The sequence below is a fragment of the Haliotis rufescens genome, unplaced genomic scaffold, assembly GCF_023055435.1.
Source record: "Haliotis rufescens isolate VD_foot unplaced genomic scaffold, xgHalRufe1.0.p SCAF_7, whole genome shotgun sequence".
In the NCBI taxonomy this organism is placed as follows: Eukaryota; Metazoa; Mollusca; class Gastropoda; order Lepetellida; family Haliotidae; genus Haliotis; species Haliotis rufescens.
In genome coordinates, this window is record NW_025964361.1 from 19,581,895 (window position 1) to 19,601,013 (window position 19,119).

General features: G+C 43.2%; 42 non-coding genes across 42 annotated transcripts; 28 read left to right on the plus strand and 14 right to left on the minus strand.

The window, feature by feature from the left end:
* The first annotated feature begins 497 nt into the window (after nucleotides 1-497).
* On the plus strand, nucleotides 498-570 carry Trnav-aac. The gene has a single exon. It is a non-coding gene; the product is annotated as a tRNA-Val (tRNA).
* Nucleotides 571-791: 221 nt separating this feature from the next.
* Nucleotides 792-864, plus strand: Trnav-cac. Its single transcript has one exon. It is a non-coding gene; the product is annotated as a tRNA-Val (tRNA).
* A 163-nt stretch (nucleotides 865-1,027) lies between these two features.
* Nucleotides 1,028-1,247, minus strand: LOC125376292. The gene has a single exon (XR_007219152.1). It is a non-coding gene; the product is annotated as a small nucleolar RNA U3 (small nucleolar RNA).
* Nucleotides 1,248-1,836: 589 nt separating this feature from the next.
* Trnav-aac lies at nucleotides 1,837-1,909 on the plus strand. The gene has a single exon. It is a non-coding gene; the product is annotated as a tRNA-Val (tRNA).
* Nucleotides 1,910-2,130: 221 nt separating this feature from the next.
* Nucleotides 2,131-2,203, plus strand: Trnav-cac. The gene has a single exon. It is a non-coding gene; the product is annotated as a tRNA-Val (tRNA).
* Nucleotides 2,204-2,366: 163 nt separating this feature from the next.
* On the minus strand, nucleotides 2,367-2,586 carry LOC125376294. The gene has a single exon (XR_007219154.1). It is a non-coding gene; the product is annotated as a small nucleolar RNA U3 (small nucleolar RNA).
* A 589-nt stretch (nucleotides 2,587-3,175) lies between these two features.
* On the plus strand, nucleotides 3,176-3,248 carry Trnav-aac. Its single transcript has one exon. It is a non-coding gene; the product is annotated as a tRNA-Val (tRNA).
* Nucleotides 3,249-3,469: 221 nt separating this feature from the next.
* Nucleotides 3,470-3,542, plus strand: Trnav-cac. Its single transcript has one exon. It is a non-coding gene; the product is annotated as a tRNA-Val (tRNA).
* A 163-nt stretch (nucleotides 3,543-3,705) lies between these two features.
* LOC124139892 lies at nucleotides 3,706-3,925 on the minus strand. The gene has a single exon (XR_007219155.1). It is a non-coding gene; the product is annotated as a small nucleolar RNA U3 (small nucleolar RNA).
* Nucleotides 3,926-4,512: 587 nt separating this feature from the next.
* On the plus strand, nucleotides 4,513-4,585 carry Trnav-aac. Its single transcript has one exon. It is a non-coding gene; the product is annotated as a tRNA-Val (tRNA).
* A 221-nt stretch (nucleotides 4,586-4,806) lies between these two features.
* Trnav-cac lies at nucleotides 4,807-4,879 on the plus strand. Its single transcript has one exon. It is a non-coding gene; the product is annotated as a tRNA-Val (tRNA).
* A 163-nt stretch (nucleotides 4,880-5,042) lies between these two features.
* On the minus strand, nucleotides 5,043-5,262 carry LOC125376295. Its single transcript, XR_007219156.1, has one exon. It is a non-coding gene; the product is annotated as a small nucleolar RNA U3 (small nucleolar RNA).
* Nucleotides 5,263-5,851: 589 nt separating this feature from the next.
* Trnav-aac lies at nucleotides 5,852-5,924 on the plus strand. Its single transcript has one exon. It is a non-coding gene; the product is annotated as a tRNA-Val (tRNA).
* Nucleotides 5,925-6,145: 221 nt separating this feature from the next.
* Nucleotides 6,146-6,218, plus strand: Trnav-cac. The gene has a single exon. It is a non-coding gene; the product is annotated as a tRNA-Val (tRNA).
* Nucleotides 6,219-6,381: 163 nt separating this feature from the next.
* On the minus strand, nucleotides 6,382-6,601 carry LOC125376296. The gene has a single exon (XR_007219157.1). It is a non-coding gene; the product is annotated as a small nucleolar RNA U3 (small nucleolar RNA).
* A 589-nt stretch (nucleotides 6,602-7,190) lies between these two features.
* On the plus strand, nucleotides 7,191-7,263 carry Trnav-aac. Its single transcript has one exon. It is a non-coding gene; the product is annotated as a tRNA-Val (tRNA).
* Nucleotides 7,264-7,484: 221 nt separating this feature from the next.
* Nucleotides 7,485-7,557, plus strand: Trnav-cac. Its single transcript has one exon. It is a non-coding gene; the product is annotated as a tRNA-Val (tRNA).
* Nucleotides 7,558-7,720: 163 nt separating this feature from the next.
* Nucleotides 7,721-7,940, minus strand: LOC125376305. The gene has a single exon (XR_007219166.1). It is a non-coding gene; the product is annotated as a small nucleolar RNA U3 (small nucleolar RNA).
* Nucleotides 7,941-8,530: 590 nt separating this feature from the next.
* On the plus strand, nucleotides 8,531-8,603 carry Trnav-aac. Its single transcript has one exon. It is a non-coding gene; the product is annotated as a tRNA-Val (tRNA).
* Nucleotides 8,604-8,824: 221 nt separating this feature from the next.
* Trnav-cac lies at nucleotides 8,825-8,897 on the plus strand. Its single transcript has one exon. It is a non-coding gene; the product is annotated as a tRNA-Val (tRNA).
* Nucleotides 8,898-9,060: 163 nt separating this feature from the next.
* Nucleotides 9,061-9,280, minus strand: LOC125376306. Its single transcript, XR_007219167.1, has one exon. It is a non-coding gene; the product is annotated as a small nucleolar RNA U3 (small nucleolar RNA).
* Nucleotides 9,281-9,870: 590 nt separating this feature from the next.
* On the plus strand, nucleotides 9,871-9,943 carry Trnav-aac. Its single transcript has one exon. It is a non-coding gene; the product is annotated as a tRNA-Val (tRNA).
* A 221-nt stretch (nucleotides 9,944-10,164) lies between these two features.
* Trnav-cac lies at nucleotides 10,165-10,237 on the plus strand. The gene has a single exon. It is a non-coding gene; the product is annotated as a tRNA-Val (tRNA).
* Nucleotides 10,238-10,400: 163 nt separating this feature from the next.
* On the minus strand, nucleotides 10,401-10,620 carry LOC125376299. The gene has a single exon (XR_007219160.1). It is a non-coding gene; the product is annotated as a small nucleolar RNA U3 (small nucleolar RNA).
* Nucleotides 10,621-11,209: 589 nt separating this feature from the next.
* Nucleotides 11,210-11,282, plus strand: Trnav-aac. The gene has a single exon. It is a non-coding gene; the product is annotated as a tRNA-Val (tRNA).
* A 221-nt stretch (nucleotides 11,283-11,503) lies between these two features.
* Nucleotides 11,504-11,576, plus strand: Trnav-cac. The gene has a single exon. It is a non-coding gene; the product is annotated as a tRNA-Val (tRNA).
* A 163-nt stretch (nucleotides 11,577-11,739) lies between these two features.
* Nucleotides 11,740-11,957, minus strand: LOC125376314. The gene has a single exon (XR_007219175.1). It is a non-coding gene; the product is annotated as a small nucleolar RNA U3 (small nucleolar RNA).
* A 589-nt stretch (nucleotides 11,958-12,546) lies between these two features.
* On the plus strand, nucleotides 12,547-12,619 carry Trnav-aac. Its single transcript has one exon. It is a non-coding gene; the product is annotated as a tRNA-Val (tRNA).
* Nucleotides 12,620-12,840: 221 nt separating this feature from the next.
* On the plus strand, nucleotides 12,841-12,913 carry Trnav-cac. Its single transcript has one exon. It is a non-coding gene; the product is annotated as a tRNA-Val (tRNA).
* A 163-nt stretch (nucleotides 12,914-13,076) lies between these two features.
* On the minus strand, nucleotides 13,077-13,296 carry LOC125376337. The gene has a single exon (XR_007219196.1). It is a non-coding gene; the product is annotated as a small nucleolar RNA U3 (small nucleolar RNA).
* Nucleotides 13,297-13,886: 590 nt separating this feature from the next.
* On the plus strand, nucleotides 13,887-13,959 carry Trnav-aac. The gene has a single exon. It is a non-coding gene; the product is annotated as a tRNA-Val (tRNA).
* Nucleotides 13,960-14,180: 221 nt separating this feature from the next.
* On the plus strand, nucleotides 14,181-14,253 carry Trnav-cac. Its single transcript has one exon. It is a non-coding gene; the product is annotated as a tRNA-Val (tRNA).
* A 163-nt stretch (nucleotides 14,254-14,416) lies between these two features.
* LOC125376339 lies at nucleotides 14,417-14,636 on the minus strand. Its single transcript, XR_007219198.1, has one exon. It is a non-coding gene; the product is annotated as a small nucleolar RNA U3 (small nucleolar RNA).
* Nucleotides 14,637-15,226: 590 nt separating this feature from the next.
* On the plus strand, nucleotides 15,227-15,299 carry Trnav-aac. Its single transcript has one exon. It is a non-coding gene; the product is annotated as a tRNA-Val (tRNA).
* Nucleotides 15,300-15,520: 221 nt separating this feature from the next.
* On the plus strand, nucleotides 15,521-15,593 carry Trnav-cac. The gene has a single exon. It is a non-coding gene; the product is annotated as a tRNA-Val (tRNA).
* Nucleotides 15,594-15,756: 163 nt separating this feature from the next.
* Nucleotides 15,757-15,976, minus strand: LOC125376340. The gene has a single exon (XR_007219199.1). It is a non-coding gene; the product is annotated as a small nucleolar RNA U3 (small nucleolar RNA).
* A 589-nt stretch (nucleotides 15,977-16,565) lies between these two features.
* Trnav-aac lies at nucleotides 16,566-16,638 on the plus strand. The gene has a single exon. It is a non-coding gene; the product is annotated as a tRNA-Val (tRNA).
* Nucleotides 16,639-16,859: 221 nt separating this feature from the next.
* Nucleotides 16,860-16,932, plus strand: Trnav-cac. The gene has a single exon. It is a non-coding gene; the product is annotated as a tRNA-Val (tRNA).
* Nucleotides 16,933-17,095: 163 nt separating this feature from the next.
* On the minus strand, nucleotides 17,096-17,315 carry LOC125376341. The gene has a single exon (XR_007219200.1). It is a non-coding gene; the product is annotated as a small nucleolar RNA U3 (small nucleolar RNA).
* Nucleotides 17,316-17,905: 590 nt separating this feature from the next.
* Nucleotides 17,906-17,978, plus strand: Trnav-aac. The gene has a single exon. It is a non-coding gene; the product is annotated as a tRNA-Val (tRNA).
* A 221-nt stretch (nucleotides 17,979-18,199) lies between these two features.
* Trnav-cac lies at nucleotides 18,200-18,272 on the plus strand. Its single transcript has one exon. It is a non-coding gene; the product is annotated as a tRNA-Val (tRNA).
* A 163-nt stretch (nucleotides 18,273-18,435) lies between these two features.
* LOC125376342 lies at nucleotides 18,436-18,655 on the minus strand. Its single transcript, XR_007219201.1, has one exon. It is a non-coding gene; the product is annotated as a small nucleolar RNA U3 (small nucleolar RNA).
* Between the last annotated feature and the right edge of the window lie 464 nt (nucleotides 18,656-19,119).

Consider the following 19,119-nt stretch of genomic DNA (forward strand, 5'->3'; position numbering starts at 1 on the left):
TTGAAAAATCTTCATCAGGTCAATCAGTTACAGACATCGCCACCTCTGTGTACTTAGGATTCATTCCACGTTTGTGATTTGCGAAAAAACCAGAGAGTACAGATAATGTCAACAGCTGAAGTGGTTTGTACAATGTATATTGTTTGGTGATTACATCGTGGCAGTGGTTATCTCCCATTGACCGTGATTGAGACTGTATGGCTGCTCCTGTGTAAACTGTCCAGTTGAGAGAAGTTGGTGGGATGTTTGTGAGATAAGACATCAATATACATGGTGTTAACTGTCTAGTTGAGAGAAACTGGTGGGAAGATTGTGAGATAAGACATCATTACACCTTAATTAGCCCCCTGATCGTGATCCAATACGTTTCCAGTCATGTTTCAATGATACAAAGTCCTGATATTGGAAATGATGGAACCAGTAAGAGGAAATGCCGTGAGAGAAAAGAAAACATACAATCAATGGTACACGAAAGAGATTCATGTTCCTTTACAGGTGGTTCCGTGGTGTAGTGGTTATCACGTCTGCTTAACACGCAGAAGGCCGCGAGTTCGAACCTCGCCGGAACCTTACTTTTTGGGGGATTTCCATTATTTCATGGAATGTATACATCTCTCTTTCTCGGGTAAAAACCTACCACCAGCGAAGGGGGCTTGTTACTTCTTAATGTTTTGTTTCTTGTCGCCTTTTACACATGTACACCACCCCTCAGCAGATCCTCAACTTGCCGTGCTCTGTTAGTGTCCGTGGCAGGTATAAGTCTTTACAAACACTGCCACCAACACAGCTGAGGTTCAGTGGTGTAGTGGTTATCACGTCTGCTTCACACGCAGAAGGCCGCGAGTTCGAGCCTCGCCTGAACCTTGATGTTTTTGCTCTTCTATGAATTGTTATTTTACTTCTCTCTTGCTGGCACACACAGCGTATTGTGTTGACTGTGTCCACTGTTGATTAATTATGAAGTCACGCACAAAGTGTCTATATGAAGTGGCTAATCGACATTTACTTGGAAAAATAGATAAGCCAAACCACTCAGAATGCCTCTCTTCCCTCCATCTCTGCCACATGTGACTGAGAGGAACGGTCATCAATAACCAGTGTTACTAGCCTGAGCTGGCACTCACCCTGGTTCGCTTCGCGCTCAGAAAGAGAGGCTGTCTATCGTCCTCGTGGTTTGGTAGACTGTCAGTTTTACCTGAAGTCATGGCGATGCATACTATAGAAATGATCCCTAAAAGTATGATCTTAACTAACATATGGCGGAATTTGTACCTACTTCTTTTCAAAAGGCACGCCAGTGTGGTATGCAACATCATGTAACATTCCTGCTAAATCTTTTGAAAAATCTTCATCAGGTCAATCAGTTACAGACATCGCCACCTCTGTGTACTTAGGATTCATTCCACGTTTGTGATTTGCGAAAAAAACATAGAGAGTACAGATAATGTCAACAGCTGAAGTGGTTTGTACAATGTATATTGTTTGGTGATTACATCGTGGCAGTGGTTATCTCCCATTGACCGTGATTGAGACTGTATGGCTGCTCCTGTGTAAACTGTCCAGTTGAGAGAAGTTGGTGGGATGTTTGTGAGATAAGACATCAATATACATGGTGTTAACTGTCTAGTTGAGAGAAACTGGTGGGAAAATTGTGAGATAAGACATCATTACACCTTAATTAGCCCCCTGATCGTGATCCAATACGTTTCCAGTCATGTTTCAATGATACAAAGTCCTGATATTGGAAATGATGGAACCAGTAAGAGGAAATGCCGTGAGAGAAAAGAAAACATACAATCAATGGTACACGAAAGAGATTCATGTTCCTTGACAGGTGGTTCCGTGGTGTAGTGGTTATCACGTCTGCTTAACACGCAGAAGGCCGCGAGTTCGAACCTCGCCGGAACCTTACTTTTTGGGGGATTTCCATTATTTCATGGAATGTATACATCTCTCTTTCTCGGGTAAAAACCTACCACCAGCGAAGGGGGCTTGTTACTTCTTAATGTTTTGTTTCTTGTCGCCTTTTACACATGTACACCACCCCTCAGCAGATCCTCAACTTGCCGTGCTCTGTTAGTGTCCGTGGCAGGTATAAGTCTTTACAAACACTGCCACCAACACAGCTGAGGTTCAGTGGTGTAGTGGTTATCACGTCTGCTTCACACGCAGAAGGCCGCGAGTTCGAGCCTCGCCTGAACCTTGATGTTTTTGCTCTTCTATGAATTGTTATTTTACTTCTCTCTTGCTGGCACACACAGCGTATTGTGTTGACTGTGTCCACTGTTGATTAATTATGAAGTCACGCACAAAGTGTCTATATGAAGTGGCTAATCGACATTTACTTGGAAAAATAGATAAGCCAAACCACTCAGAATGCCTCTCTTCCCTCCATCTCTGCCACATGTGACTGAGAGGAACGGTCATCAATAACCAGTGTTACTAGCCTGAGCTGGCACTCACCCTGGTTCGCTTCGCGCTCAGAAAGAGAGGCTGTCTATCGTCCTCGTGGTTTGGTAGACTGTCAGTTTTACCTGAAGTCATGGCGATGCATACTATAGAAATGATCCCTAAAAGTATGATCTTAACTAACATATGGCGGAATTTGTACCTACTTCTTTTCAAAAGGCACGCCAGTGTGGTATGCAACATCATGTAACATTCCTGCTAAATCTTTTGAAAAATCTTCATCAGGTCAATCAGTTACAGACATCGCCACCTCTGTGTACTTAGGATTCATTCCACGTTTGTGATTTGCGAAAAAAACATAGAGAGTACAGATAATGTCAACAGCTGAAGTGGTTTGTACAATGTATATTGTTTGGTGATTACATCGTGGCAGTGGTTATCTCCCATTGACCGTGATTGAGACTGTATGGCTGCTCCTGTGTAAACTGTCCAGTTGAGAGAAGTTGGTGGGATGTTTGTGAGATAAGACATCAATATACATGGTGTTAACTGTCTAGTTGAGAGAAACTGGTGGGAAAATTGTGAGATAAGACATCATTACACCTTAATTAGCCCCCTGATCGTGATCCAATACGTTTCCAGTCATGTTTCAATGATACAAAGTCCTGATATTGGAAATGATGGAACCAGTAAGAGGAAATGCCGTGAGAGAAAAGAAAACATACAATCAATGGTACACGAAAGAGATTCATGTTCCTTGACAGGTGGTTCCGTGGTGTAGTGGTTATCACGTCTGCTTAACACGCAGAAGGCCGCGAGTTCGAACCTCGCCGGAACCTTACTTTTTGGGGGATTTCCATTATTTCATGGAATGTATACATCTCTCTTTCTCGGGTAAAAACCTACCACCAGCGAAGGGGGCTTGTTACTTCTTAATGTTTTGTTTCTTGTCGCCTTTTACACATGTACACCACCCCTCAGCAGATCCTCAACTTGCCGTGCTCTGTTAGTGTCCGTGGCAGGTATAAGTCTTTACAAACACTGCCACCAACACAGCTGAGGTTCAGTGGTGTAGTGGTTATCACGTCTGCTTCACACGCAGAAGGCCGCGAGTTCGAGCCTCGCCTGAACCTTGATGTTTTTGCTCTTCTATGAATTGTTATTTTACTTCTCTCTTGCTGGCACACGCAGCGTATTGTGTTGACTGTGTCCACTGTTGATTAATTATGAAGTCACGCACAAAGTGTCTATATGAAGTGGCTAATCGACATTTACTTGGAAAAATAGATAAGCCAAACCACTCAGAATGCCTCTCTTCCCTCCATCTCTGCCACATGTGACTGAGAGGAACGGTCATCAATAACCAGTGTTACTAGCCTGAGCTGGCACTCACCCTGGTTCGCTTCGCGCTCAGAAAGAGAGGCTGTCTATCGTCCTCGTGGTTTGGTAGACTGTCAGTTTTACCTGAAGTCATGGCGATGCATACTATAGAAATGATCCCTAAAAGTATGATCTTAACTAACATATGGCGGAATTTGTACCTACTTCTTTTCAAAAGGCACGCCAGTGTGGTATGCAACATCATGTAACATTCCTGCTAAATCTTTTGAAAAATCTTCATCAGGTCAATCAGTTACAGACATCGCCACCTCTGTGTACTTAGGATTCATTCCACGTTTGTGATTTGCGAAAAAACCAGAGAGTACAGATAATGTCAACAGCTGAAGTGGTTTGTACAATGTATATTGTTTGGTGATTACATCGTGGCAGTGGTTATCTCCCATTGACCGTGATTGAGACTGTATGGCTGCTCCTGTGTAAACTGTCCAGTTGAGAGAAGTTGGTGGGATGTTTGTGAGATAAGACATCAATATACATGGTGTTAACTGTCTAGTTGAGAGAAACTGGTGGGAAGATTGTGAGATAAGACATCATTACACCTTAATTAGCCCCCTGATCGTGATCCAATACGTTTCCAGTCATGTTTCAATGATACAAAGTCCTGATATTGGAAATGATGGAACCAGTAAGAGGAAATGCCGTGAGAGAAAAGAAAACATACAATCAATGGTACACGAAAGAGATTCATGTTCCTTTACAGGTGGTTCCGTGGTGTAGTGGTTATCACGTCTGCTTAACACGCAGAAGGCCGCGAGTTCGAACCTCGCCGGAACCTTACTTTTTGGGGGATTTCCATTATTTCATGGAATGTATACATCTCTCTTTCTCGGGTAAAAACCTACCACCAGCGAAGGGGGCTTGTTACTTCTTAATGTTTTGTTTCTTGTCGCCTTTTACACATGTACACCACCCCTCAGCAGATCCTCAACTTGCCGTGCTCTGTTAGTGTCCGTGGCAGGTATAAGTCTTTACAAACACTGCCACCAACACAGCTGAGGTTCAGTGGTGTAGTGGTTATCACGTCTGCTTCACACGCAGAAGGCCGCGAGTTCGAGCCTCGCCTGAACCTTGATGTTTTTGCTCTTCTATGAATTGTTATTTTACTTCTCTCTTGCTGGCACACACAGCGTATTGTGTTGACTGTGTCCACTGTTGATTAATTATGAAGTCACGCACAAAGTGTCTATATGAAGTGGCTAATCGACATTTACTTGGAAAAATAGATAAGCCAAACCACTCAGAATGCCTCTCTTCCCTCCATCTCTGCCACATGTGACTGAGAGGAACGGTCATCAATAACCAGTGTTACTAGCCTGAGCTGGCACTCACCCTGGTTCGCTTCGCGCTCAGAAAGAGAGGCTGTCTATCGTCCTCGTGGTTTGGTAGACTGTCAGTTTTACCTGAAGTCATGGCGATGCATACTATAGAAATGATCCCTAAAAGTATGATCTTAACTAACATATGGCGGAATTTGTACCTACTTCTTTTCAAAAGGCACGCCAGTGTGGTATGCAACATCATGTAACATTCCTGCTAAATCTTTTGAAAAATCTTCATCAGGTCAATCAGTTACAGACATCGCCACCTCTGTGTACTTAGGATTCATTCCACGTTTGTGATTTGCGAAAAAAACATAGAGAGTACAGATAATGTCAACAGCTGAAGTGGTTTGTACAATGTATATTGTTTGGTGATTACATCGTGGCAGTGGTTATCTCCCATTGACCGTGATTGAGACTGTATGGCTGCTCCTGTGTAAACTGTCCAGTTGAGAGAAGTTGGTGGGATGTTTGTGAGATAAGACATCAATATACATGGTGTTAACTGTCTAGTTGAGAGAAACTGGTGGGAAAATTGTGAGATAAGACATCATTACACCTTAATTAGCCCCCTGATCGTGATCCAATACGTTTCCAGTCATGTTTCAATGATACAAAGTCCTGATATTGGAAATGATGGAACCAGTAAGAGGAAATGCCGTGAGAGAAAAGAAAACATACAATCAATGGTACACGAAAGAGATTCATGTTCCTTGACAGGTGGTTCCGTGGTGTAGTGGTTATCACGTCTGCTTAACACGCAGAAGGCCGCGAGTTCGAACCTCGCCGGAACCTTACTTTTTGGGGGATTTCCATTATTTCATGGAATGTATACATCTCTCTTTCTCGGGTAAAAACCTACCACCAGCGAAGGGGGCTTGTTACTTCTTAATGTTTTGTTTCTTGTCGCCTTTTACACATGTACACCACCCCTCAGCAGATCCTCAACTTGCCGTGCTCTGTTAGTGTCCGTGGCAGGTATAAGTCTTTACAAACACTGCCACCAACACAGCTGAGGTTCAGTGGTGTAGTGGTTATCACGTCTGCTTCACACGCAGAAGGCCGCGAGTTCGAGCCTCGCCTGAACCTTGATGTTTTTGCTCTTCTATGAATTGTTATTTTACTTCTCTCTTGCTGGCACACACAGCGTATTGTGTTGACTGTGTCCACTGTTGATTAATTATGAAGTCACGCACAAAGTGTCTATATGAAGTGGCTAATCGACATTTACTTGGAAAAATAGATAAGCCAAACCACTCAGAATGCCTCTCTTCCCTCCATCTCTGCCACATGTGACTGAGAGGAACGGTCATCAATAACCAGTGTTACTAGCCTGAGCTGGCACTCACCCTGGTTCGCTTCGCGCTCAGAAAGAGAGGCTGTCTATCGTCCTCGTGGTTTGGTAGACTGTCAGTTTTACCTGAAGTCATGGCGATGCATACTATAGAAATGATCCCTAAAAGTATGATCTTAACTAACATATGGCGGAATTTGTACCTACTTCTTTTCAAAAGGCACGCCAGTGTGGTATGCAACATCATGTAACATTCCTGCTAAATCTTTTGAAAAATCTTCATCAGGTCAATCAGTTACAGACATCGCCACCTCTGTGTACTTAGGATTCATTCCACGTTTGTGATTTGCGAAAAAAACATAGAGAGTACAGATAATGTCAACAGCTGAAGTGGTTTGTACAATGTATATTGTTTGGTGATTACATCGTGGCAATGGTTATCTCCCATTGACCGTGATTTAGACTGTATGGCTGCTCCTGTGTAAACTGTCCAGTTGAGAGAAGTTGGTGGGATGTTTGTGAGATAAGACATCAATATACATGGTGTTAACTGTCTAGTTGAGAGAAGCTGGTGGGAAAATTGTGAGATAAGACATCATTACACCTTAATTAGCCCCCTGATCGTGATCCAATACGTTTCCAGTCATGTTTCAATGATACAAAGTCCTGATATTGGAAATGATGGAACCAGTAAGAGGAAATGCCGTGAGAGAAAAGAAAACATACAATCAATGGTACACGAAAGAGATTCATGTTTCTTAACAGGTGGTTCCGTGGTGTAGTGGTTATCACGTCTGCTTAACACGCAGAAGGCCGCGAGTTCGAGCCTCGCCGGAACCTTACTTTTTGGGGGATTTCCATTATTTCATGGAATGTATACATCTCTCTTTCTCGGGTAAAAACCTACCACCAGCGAAGGGGGCTTGTTACTTCTTAATGTTTTGTTTCTTGTCGCCTTTTACACATGTACACCACCCCTCAGCAGATCCTCAACTTGCCGTGCTCTGTTAGTGTCCGTGGCAGGTATAAGTCTTTACAAACACTGCCACCAACACAGCTGAGGTTCAGTGGTGTAGTGGTTATCACGTCTGCTTCACACGCAGAAGGCCGCGAGTTCGAGCCTCGCCTGAACCTTGATGTTTTTGCTCTTCTATGAATTGTTATTTTACTTCTCTCTTGCTGGCACACACAGCGTATTGTGTTGACTGTGTCCACTGTTGATTAATTATGAAGTCACGCACAAAGTGTCTATATGAAGTGGCTAATCGACATTTACTTGGAAAAATAGATAAGCCAAACCACTCAGAATGCCTCTCTTCCCTCCATCTCTGCCACATGTGACTGAGAGGAACGGTCATCAATAGCCAGTGTTACTAGCCTGAGCTGGCACTCACCCTGGTTCGCTTCGCGCTCAGAAAGAGAGGCTGTCTATCGTCCTCGTGGTTTGGTAGACTGTCAGTTTTACCTGAAGTCATGGCGATGCATACTATAGAAATGATCCCTAAAAGTATGATCTTAACTAACATATGGCGGAATTTGTACCTACTTCTTTTCAAAAGGCACGCCAGTGTGGTATGCAACATCATGTAACATTCCTGCTAAATCTTTTGAAAAATCTTCATCAGGTCAATCAGTTACAGACATCGCCACCTCTGTGTACTTAGGATTCATTCCACGTTTGTGATTTGCGAAAAAAACATAGAGAGTACAGATAATGTCAACAGCTGAAGTGGTTTGTACAATGTATATTGTTTGGTGATTACATCGTGGCAGTGGTTATCTCCCATTGACCGTGATTGAGACTGTATGGCTGCTCCTGTGTAAACTGTCCAGTTGAGAGAAGTTGGTGGGATGTTTGTGAGATAAGACATCAATATACATGGTGTTAACTGTCTAGTTGAGAGAAACTGGTGGGAAAATTGTGAGATAAGACATCATTACACCTTAATTAGCCCCCTGATCGTGATCCAATACGTTTCCAGTCATGTTTCAATGATACAAAGTCCTGATATTGGAAATGATGGAACCAGTAAGAGGAAATGCCGTGAGAGAAAAGAAAACATACAATCAATGGTACACGAAAAGAGATTCATGTTCCTTTACAGGTGGTTCCGTGGTGTAGTGGTTATCACGTCTGCTTAACACGCAGAAGGCCGCGAGTTCGAGCCTCGCCGGAACCTTACTTTTTGGGGGATTTCCATTATTTCATGGAATGTATACATCTCTCTTTCTCGGGTAAAAACCTACCACCAGCGAAGGGGGCTTGTTACTTCTTAATGTTTTGTTTCTTGTCGCCTTTTACACATGTACACCACCCCTCAGCAGATCCTCAACTTGCCGTGCTCTGTTAGTGTCCGTGGCAGGTATAAGTCTTTACAAACACTGCCACCAACACAGCTGAGGTTCAGTGGTGTAGTGGTTATCACGTCTGCTTCACACGCAGAAGGCCGCGAGTTCGAGCCTCGCCTGAACCTTGATGTTTTTGCTCTTCTATGAATTGTTATTTTACTTCTCTCTTGCTGGCACACACAGCGTATTGTGTTGACTGTGTCCACTGTTGATTAATTATGAAGTCACGCACAAAGTGTCTATATGAAGTGGCTAATCGACATTTACTTGGAAAAATAGATAAGCCAAACCACTCAGAATGCCTCTCTTCCCTCCATCTCTGCCACATGTGACTGAGAGGAACGGTCATCAATAGCCAGTGTTACTAGCCTGAGCTGGCACTCACCCTGGTTCGCTTCGCGCTCAGAAAGAGAGGCTGTCTATCGTCCTCGTGGTTTGGTAGACTGTCAGTTTTACCTGAAGTCATGGCGATGCATACTATAGAAATGATCCCTAAAAGTATGATCTTAACTAACATATGGCGGAATTTGTACCTACTTCTTTTCAAAAGGCACGCCAGTGTGGTATGCAACATCATGTAACATTCCTGCTAAATCTTTTGAAAAATCTTCATCAGGTCAATCAGTTACAGACATCGCCACCTCTGTGTACTTAGGATTCATTCCACGTTTGTGATTTGCGAAAAAAACATAGAGAGTACAGATAATGTCAACAGCTGAAGTGGTTTGTACAATGTATATTGTTTGGTGATTACATCGTGGCAGTGGTTATCTCCCATTGACCGTGATTGAGACTGTATGGCTGCTCCTGTGTAAACTGTCCAGTTGAGAGAAGTTGGTGGGATGTTTGTGAGATAAGACATCAATATACATGGTGTTAACTGTCTAGTTGAGAGAAACTGGTGGGAAAATTGTGAGATAAGACATCATTACACCTTAATTAGCCCCCTGATCGTGATCCAATACGTTTCCAGTCATGTTTCAATGATACAAAGTCCTGATATTGGAAATGATGGAACCAGTAAGAGGAAATGCCGTGAGAGAAAAGAAAACATACAATCAATGGTACACGAAAAGAGATTCATGTTCCTTTACAGGTGGTTCCGTGGTGTAGTGGTTATCACGTCTGCTTAACACGCAGAAGGCCGCGAGTTCGAGCCTCGCCGGAACCTTACTTTTTGGGGGATTTCCATTATTTCATGGAATGTATACATCTCTCTTTCTCGGGGAAAAACCTACCACCAGCGAAGGGGGCTTGTTACTTCTTAATGTTTTGTTTCTTGTCGCCTTTTACACACGTACACCACCCCTCAGCAGATCCTCAACTTGCCGTGCTCTGTTAGTGTCCGTGGCAGGTATAAGTCTTTACAAACACTGCCACCAACACAGCTGAGGTTCAGTGGTGTAGTGGTTATCACGTCTGCTTCACACGCAGAAGGCCGCGAGTTCGAGCCTCGCCTGAACCTTGATGTTTTTGCTCTTCTATGAATTGTTATTTTACTTCTCTCTTGCTGGCACACACAGCGTATTGTGTTGACTGTGTCCACTGTTGATTAATTATGAAGTCACGCACAAAGTGTCTATATGAAGTGGCTAATCGACATTTACTTGGAAAAATAGATAAGCCAAACCACTCAGAATGCCTCTCTTCCCTCCATCTCTGCCACATGTGACTGAGAGGAACGGTCATCAATAACCAGAGTTACTAGCCTGAGCTGGCACTCACCCTGGTTCGCTTCGCGCTCGAAAAGAGAGGCTGTCTATCGTCCTCGTGGTTTGGTAGACTGTCAGTTTTACCTGAAGTCATGGCGATGCATACTATAGAAATGATCCCTAAAAGTATGATCTTAACTAACATATGGCGGAATTTGTACCTACTTCTTTTCAAAAGGCACGCCAGTGTGGTATGCAACATCATGTAACATTCCTGCTAAATCTTTTGAAAAATCTTCATCAGGTCAATCAGTTACAGACATCGCCACCTCTGTGTACTTAGGATTCATTCCACGTTTGTGATTTGCGAAAAAAACATAGAGAGTACAGATAATGTCAACAGCTGAAGTGGTTTGTACAATGTATATTGTTTGGTGATTACATCGTGGCAGTGGTTATCTCCCATTGACCGTGATTGAGACTGTATGGCTGCTCCTGTGTAAACTGTCCAGTTGAGAGAAGTTGGTGGGATGTTTGTGAGATAAGACATCAATATACATGGTGTTAACTGTCTAGTTGAGAGAAGCTGGTGGGAAGATTGTGAGATAAGACATCATTACACCTTAATTAGCCCCCTGATCGTGATCCAATACGTTTCCAGTCATGTTTCAATGATACAAAGTCCTGATATTGGAAATGATGGAACCAGTAAGAGGAAATGCCGTGAGAGAAAAGAAAACATACAATCAATGGTACACGAAAGAAATTCATGTTCCTTTACAGGTGGTTCCGTGGTGTAGTGGTTATCACGTCTGCTTAACACGCAGAAGGCCGCGAGTTCGAGCCTCGCCGGAACCTTACTTTTTGGGGGATTTCCATTATTTCATGGAATGTATACATCTCTCTTTCTCGGGGAAAAACCTACCACCAGCGAAGGGGGCTTGTTACTTCTTAATGTTTTGTTTCTTGTCGCCTTTTACACATGTACACCACCCCTCAGCAGATCCTCAACTTGCCGTGCTCTGTTAGTGCCCGTGGCAGGTATAAGTCTTTACAAACACTGCCACCAACACAGCTGAGGTTCAGTGGTGTAGTGGTTATCACGTCTGCTTCACACGCAGAAGGCCGCGAGTTCGAGCCTCGCCTGAACCTTGATGTTTTTGCTCTTCTATGAATTGTTATTTTACTTCTCTCTTGCTGGCACACACAGCGTATTGTGTTGACTGTGTCCACTGTTGATTAATTATGAAGTCACGCACAAAGTGTCTATATGAAGCGGCTAATCGACATTTACTTGGAAAAATAGATAAGCCAAACCACTCAGAATGCCTCTCTTCCCTCCATCTCTGCCACATGTGACTGAGAGGAACGGTCATCAATAACCAGAGTTACTAGCCTGAGCTGGCACTCCCCCTGGTTCGCTTCGCGCTCAGAAAGAGGCTGTCTATCGTCCTCGTGATTTTGTATTCTGTCAGTTTTACCTGAAGTCATGGCGATGCATACTATAGAAATGATCCCTAAAAGTATGATCTTAACTAACATATGGCGGAATTTGTACCTACTTCTTTTCAAAAGGCACGCCAGTGTGGTATGCAACATCATGTAACATTCCTGCTAAATCTTTTGAAAAATCTTCATCAGGTCAATCAGTTACAGACATCGCCACCTCTGTGTACTTAGGATTCATTCCACGTTTGTGATTTGCGAAAAAAACATAGAGAGTACAGATAATGTCAACAGCTGAAGTGGTTTGTACAATGTATATTGTTTGGTGATTACATCGTGGCAGTGGTTATCTCCCATTGACCGTGATTGAGACTGTATGGCTGCTCCTGTGTAAACTGTCCAGTTGAGAGAAGTTGGTGGGATGTTTGTGAGATAAGACATCAATATACATGGTGTTAACTGTCTAGTTGAGAGAAGCTGGTGGGAAGTTTGTGAGATAAGACATCATTACACCTTAATTAGCCCCCTGATCGTGATCCAATACGTTTCCAGTCATGTTTCAATGATACAAAGTCCTGATATTGGAAATGATGGAACCAGTAAGAGGAAATGCCGTGAGAGAAAAGAAAACATACAATCAATGGTACACGAAAGAAATTCATGTTCCTTTACAGGTGGTTCCGTGGTGTAGTGGTTATCACGTCTGCTTAACACGCACAAGGCCGCGGGTTCGAGCCTCGCCGGAACCTTACTTTTTGGGGGATTTCCATTATTTCATGGAATGTATACATCTCTCTTTCTCGGGGAAAAACCTACCACCAGCGAAGGGGGCTTGTTACTTCTTAATGTTTTGTTTCTTGTCGCCTTTTACACATGTACACCACCCCTCAGCAGATCCTCAACTTGCCGTGCTCTGTTAGTGTCCGTGGCAGGTATAAGTCTTTACAAACACTGCCACCAACACAGCTGAGGTTCAGTGGTGTAGTGGTTATCACGTCTGCTTCACACGCAGAAGGCCGCGAGTTCGAGCCTCGCCTGAACCTTGATGTTTTTGCTCTTCTATGAATTGTTATTTTACTTCTCTCTTGCTGGCACACACAGCGTATTGTGTTGACTGTGTCCACTGTTGATTAATTATGAAGTCACGCACAAAGTGTCTATATGAAGTGGCTAATCGACATTTACTTGGAAAAATAGATAAGCCAAACCACTCAGAATGCCTCTCTTCCCTCCATCTCTGCCACATGTGACTGAGAGGAACGGTCATCAATAACCAGAGTTACTAGCCTGAGCTGGCACTCACCCTGGTTCGCTTCGCGCTCAGAAAGAGAGGCTGTCTATCGTCCTCGTGGTTTGGTAGACTGTCAGTTTTACCTGAAGTCATGGCGATGCATACTATAGAAATGATCCCTAAAAGTATGATCTTAACTAACATATGGCGGAATTTGTACCTACTTCTTTTCAAAAGGCACGCCAGTGTGGTATGCAACATCATGTAACATTCCTGCTAAATCTTTTGAAAAATCTTCATCAGGTCAATCAGTTACAGACATCGCCACCTCTGTGTACTTAGGATTCATTCCACGTTTGTGATTTGCGAAAAAAACATAGAGAGTACAGATAATGTCAACAGCTGAAGTGGTTTGTACAATGTATATTGTTTGGTGATTACATCGTGGCAGTGGTTATCTCCCATTGACCGTGATTGAGACTGTATGGCTGCTCCTGTGTAAACTGTCCAGTTGAGAGAAGTTGGTGGGATGTTTGTGAGATAAGACATCAATATACATGGTGTTAACTGTCTAGTTGAGAGAAACTGGTGGGAAAATTGTGAGATAAGACATCATTACACCTTAATTAGCCCCCTGATCGTGATCCAATACGTTTCCAGTCATGTTTCAATGATACAAAGTCCTGATATTGGAAATGATGGAACCAGTAAGAGGAAATGCCGTGAGAGAAAAGAAAACATACAATCAATGGTACACGAAAAGAGATTCATGTTCCTTTACAGGTGGTTCCGTGGTGTAGTGGTTATCACGTCTGCTTAACACGCAGAAGGCCGCGAGTTCGAGCCTCGCCGGAACCTTACTTTTTGGGGGATTTCCATTATTTCATGGAATGTATACATCTCTCTTTCTCGGGTAAAAACCTACCACCAGCGAAGGGGGCTTGTTACTTCTTAATGTTTTGTTTCTTGTCGCCTTTTACACATGTACACCACCCCTCAGCAGATCCTCAACTTGCCGTGCTCTGTTAGTGTCCGTGGCAGGTATAAGTCTTTACAAACACTGCCACCAACACAGCTGAGGTTCAGTGGTGTAGTGGTTATCACGTCTGCTTCACACGCAGAAGGCCGCGAGTTCGAGCCTCGCCTGAACCTTGATGTTTTTGCTCTTCTATGAATTGTTATTTTACTTCTCTCTTGCTGGCACACACAGCGTATTGTGTTGACTGTGTCCACTGTTGATTAATTATGAAGTCACGCACAAAGTGTCTATATGAAGTGGCTAATCGACATTTACTTGGAAAAATAGATAAGCCAAACCACTCAGAATGCCTCTCTTCCCTCCATCTCTGCCACATGTGACTGAGAGGAACGGTCATCAATAACCAGAGTTACTAGCCTGAGCTGGCACTCACCCTGGTTCGCTTCGCGCTCAGAAAGAGAGGCTGTCTATCGTCCTCGTGGTTTGGTAGACTGTCAGTTTTACCTGAAGTCATGGCGATGCATACTATAGAAATGATCCCTAAAAGTATGATCTTAACTAACATATGGCGGAATTTGTACCTACTTCTTTTCAAAAGGCACGCCAGTGTGGTATGCAACATCATGTAACATTCCTGCTAAATCTTTTGAAAAATCTTCATCAGGTCAATCAGTTACAGACATCGCCACCTCTGTGTACTTAGGATTCATTCCACGTTTGTGATTTGCGAAAAAAACATAGAGAGTACAGATAATGTCAACAGCTGAAGTGGTTTGTACAATGTATATTGTTTGGTGATTACATCGTGTCAGTGGTTATCTCCCATTGACCGTGATTGAGACTGTATGGCTGCTCCTGTGTAAACTGTCCAGTTGAGAGAAGTTGGTGGGATGTTTGTGAGATAAGACATCAATATACATGGTGTTAACTGTCTAGTTGAGAGAAACTGGTGGGAAAATTGTGAGATAAGACATCATTACACCTTAATTAGCCCCCTGATCGTGATCCAATACGTTTCCAGTCATGTTTCAATGATACAAAGTCCTGATATTGGAAATGATGGAACCAGTAAGAGGAAATGCCGTGAGAGAAAAGAAAACATACAATCAATGGTACACGAAAAGAGATTCATGTTCCTTTACAGGTGGTTCCGTGGTGTAGTGGTTATCACGTCTGCTTAACACGCAGAAGGCCGCGAGTTCGAGCCTCGCCGGAACCTTACTTTTTGGGGGATTTCCATTATTTCATGGAATGTATACATCTCTCTTTCTCGGGTAAAAACCTACCACCAGCGAAGGGGGCTTGTTACTTCTTAATGTTTTGTTTCTTGTCGCCTTTTACACATGTACACCACCCCTCAGCAGATCCTCAACTTGCCGTGCTCTGTTAGTGTCCGTGGCAGGTATAAGTCTTTACAAACACTGCCACCAACACAGCTGAGGTTCAGTGGTGTAGTGGTTATCACGTCTGCTTCACACGCAGAAGGCCGCGAGTTCGAGCCTCGCCTGAACCTTGATGTTTTTGCTCTTCTATGAATTGTTATTTTACTTCTCTCTTGCTGGCACACACAGCGTATTGTGTTGACTGTGTCCACTGTTGATTAATTATGAAGTCACGCACAAAGTGTCTATATGAAGTGGCTAATCGACATTTACTTGGAAAAATAGATAAGCCAAACCACTCAGAATGCCTCTCTTCCCTCCATCTCTGCCACATGTGACTGAGAGGAACGGTCATCAATAACCAGAGTTACTAGCCTGAGCTGGCACTCACCCTGGTTCGCTTCGCGCTCAGAAAGAGAGGCTGTCTATCGTCCTCGTGGTTTGGTAGACTGTCAGTTTTACCTGAAGTCATGGCGATGCATACTATAGAAATGATCCCTAAAAGTATGATCTTAACTAACATATGGCGGAATTTGTACCTACTTCTTTTCAAAAGGCACGCCAGTGTGGTATGCAACATCATGTAACATTCCTGCTAAATCTTTTGAAAAATCTTCATCAGGTCAATCAGTTACAGACATCGCCACCTCTGTGTACTTAGGATTCATTCCACGTTTGTGATTTGCGAAAAAAACATAGAGAGTACAGATAATGTCAACAGCTGAAGTGGTTTGTACAATGTATATTGTTTGGTGATTACATCGTGTCAGTGGTTATCTCCCATTGACCGTGATTGAGACTGTATGGCTGCTCCTGTGTAAACTGTCCAGTTGAGAGAAGTTGGTGGGATGTTTGTGAGATAAGACATCAATATACATGGTGTTAACTGTCTAGTTGAGAGAAACTGGTGGGAAAATTGTGAGATAAGACATCATTACACCTTAATTAGCCCCCTGATCGTGATCCAATACGTTTCCAGTCATGTTTCAATGATACAAAGTCCTGATATTGGAAATGATGGAACCAGTAAGAGGAAATGCCGTGAGAGAAAAGAAAACATACAATCAATGGTACACGAAAGAGATTCATGTTCCTTTACAGGTGGTTCCGTGGTGTAGTGGTTATCACGTCTGCTTAACACGCAGAAGGCCGCGAGTTCGAGCCTCGCCGGAACCTTACTTTTGGGGGGATTTCCATTATTTCATGGAATGTATACATCTCTCTTTCTCGGGTAAAAACCTACCACCAGCGAAGGGGGCTTGTTACTTCTTAATGTTTTGTTTCTTGTCGCCTTTTACACATGTACACCACCCCTCAGCAGATCCTCAACTTGCCGTGCTCTGTTAGTGTCCGTGGCAGGTATAAGTCTTTACAAACACTGCCACCAACACAGCTGAGGTTCAGTGGTGTAGTGGTTATCACGTCTGCTTCACACGCAGAAGGCCGCGAGTTCGAGCCTCGCCTGAACCTTGATGTTTTTGCTCTTCTATGAATTGTTATTTTACTTCTCTCTTGCTGGCACACACAGCGTATTGTGTTGACTGTGTCCACTGTTGATTAATTATGAAGTCACGCACAAAGTGTCTATATGAAGTGGCTAATCGACATTTACTTGGAAAAATAGATAAGCCAAACCACTCAGAATGCCTCTCTTCCCTCCATCTCTGCCACATGTGACTGAGAGGAACGGTCATCAATAACCAGAGTTACTAGCCTGAGCTGGCACTCACCCTGGTTCGCTTCGCGCTCAGAAAGAGAGGCTGTCTATCGTCCTCGTGGTTTGGTAGACTGTCAGTTTTACCTGAAGTCATGGCGATGCATACTATAGAAATGATCCCTAAAAGTATGATCTTAACTAACATATGGCGGAATTTGTACCTACTTCTTTTCAAAAGGCACGCCAGTGTGGTATGCAACATCATGTAACATTCCTGCTAAATCTTTTGAAAAATCTTCATCAGGTCAATCAGTTACAGACATCGCCACCTCTGTGTACTTAGGATTCATTCCACGTTTGTGATTTGCGAAAAAAACATAGAGAGTACAGATAATGTCAACAGCTGAAGTGGTTTGTACAATGTATATTGTTTGGTGATTACATCGTGTCAGTGGTTATCTCCCATTGACCGTGATTGAGACTGTATGGCTGCTCCTGTGTAAACTGTCCAGTTGAGAGAAGTTGGTGGGATGTTTGTGAGATAAGACATCAATATACATGGTGTTAACTGTCTAGTTGAGAGAAACTGGTGGGAAAATTGTGAGATAAGACATCATTACACCTTAATTAGCCCCCTGATCGTGATCCAATACGTTTCCAGTCATGTTTCAATGATACAAAGTCCTGATATTGGAAATGATGGAACCAGTAAGAGGAAATGCCGTGAGAGAAAAGAAAACATACAATCAATGGTACACGAAAAGAGATTCATGTTCCTTTACAGGTGGTTCCGTGGTGTAGTGGTTATCACGTCTGCTTAACACGCAGAAGGCCGCGAGTTCGAGCCTCGCCGGAACCTTACTTTTTGGGGGATTTCCATTATTTCATGGAATGTATACATCTCTCTTTCTCGGGTAAAAACCTACCACCAGCGAAGGGGGCTTGTTACTTCTTAATGTTTTGTTTCTTGTCGCCTTTTACACATGTACACCACCCCTCAGCAGATCCTCAACTTGCCGTGCTCTGTTAGTGTCCGTGGCAGGTATAAGTCTTTACAAACACTGCCACCAACACAGCTGAGGTTCAGTGGTGTAGTGGTTATCACGTCTGCTTCACACGCAGAAGGCCGCGAGTTCGAGCCTCGCCTGAACCTTGATGTTTTTGCTCTTCTATGAATTGTTATTTTACTTCTCTCTTGCTGGCACACACAGCGTATTGTGTTGACTGTGTCCACTGTTGATTAATTATGAAGTCACGCACAAAGTGTCTATATGAAGTGGCTAATCGACATTTACTTGGAAAAATAGATAAGCCAAACCACTCAGAATGCCTCTCTTCCCTCCATCTCTGCCACATGTGACTGAGAGGAACGGTCATCAATAACCAGAGTTACTAGCCTGAGCTGGCACTCACCCTGGTTCGCTTCGCGCTCAGAAAGAGAGGCTGTCTATCGTCCTCGTGGTTTGGTAGACTGTCAGTTTTACCTGAAGTCATGGCGATGCATACTATAGAAATGATCCCTAAAAGTATGATCTTAACTAACATATGGCGGAATTTGTACCTACTTCTTTTCAAAAGGCACGCCAGTGTGGTATGCAACATCATGTAACATTCCTGCTAAATCTTTTGAAAAATCTTCATCAGGTCAATCAGTTACAGACATCGCCACCTCTGTGTACTTAGGATTCATTCCACGTTTGTGATTTGCGAAAAAAACATAGAGAGTACAGATAATGTCAACAGCTGAAGTGGTTTGTACAATGTATATTGTTTGGTGATTACATCGTGGCAGTGGTTATCTCCCATTGACCGTGATTGAGACTGTATGGCTGCTCCTGTGTAAACTGTCCAGTTGAGAGAAGTTGGTGGGATGTTTGTGAGATAAGACATCAATATACATGGTGTTAACTGTCTAGTTGAGAGAAACTGGTGGGAAAATTGTGAGATAAGACATCATTACACCTTAATTAGCCCCCTGATCGTGATCCAATACGTTTCCA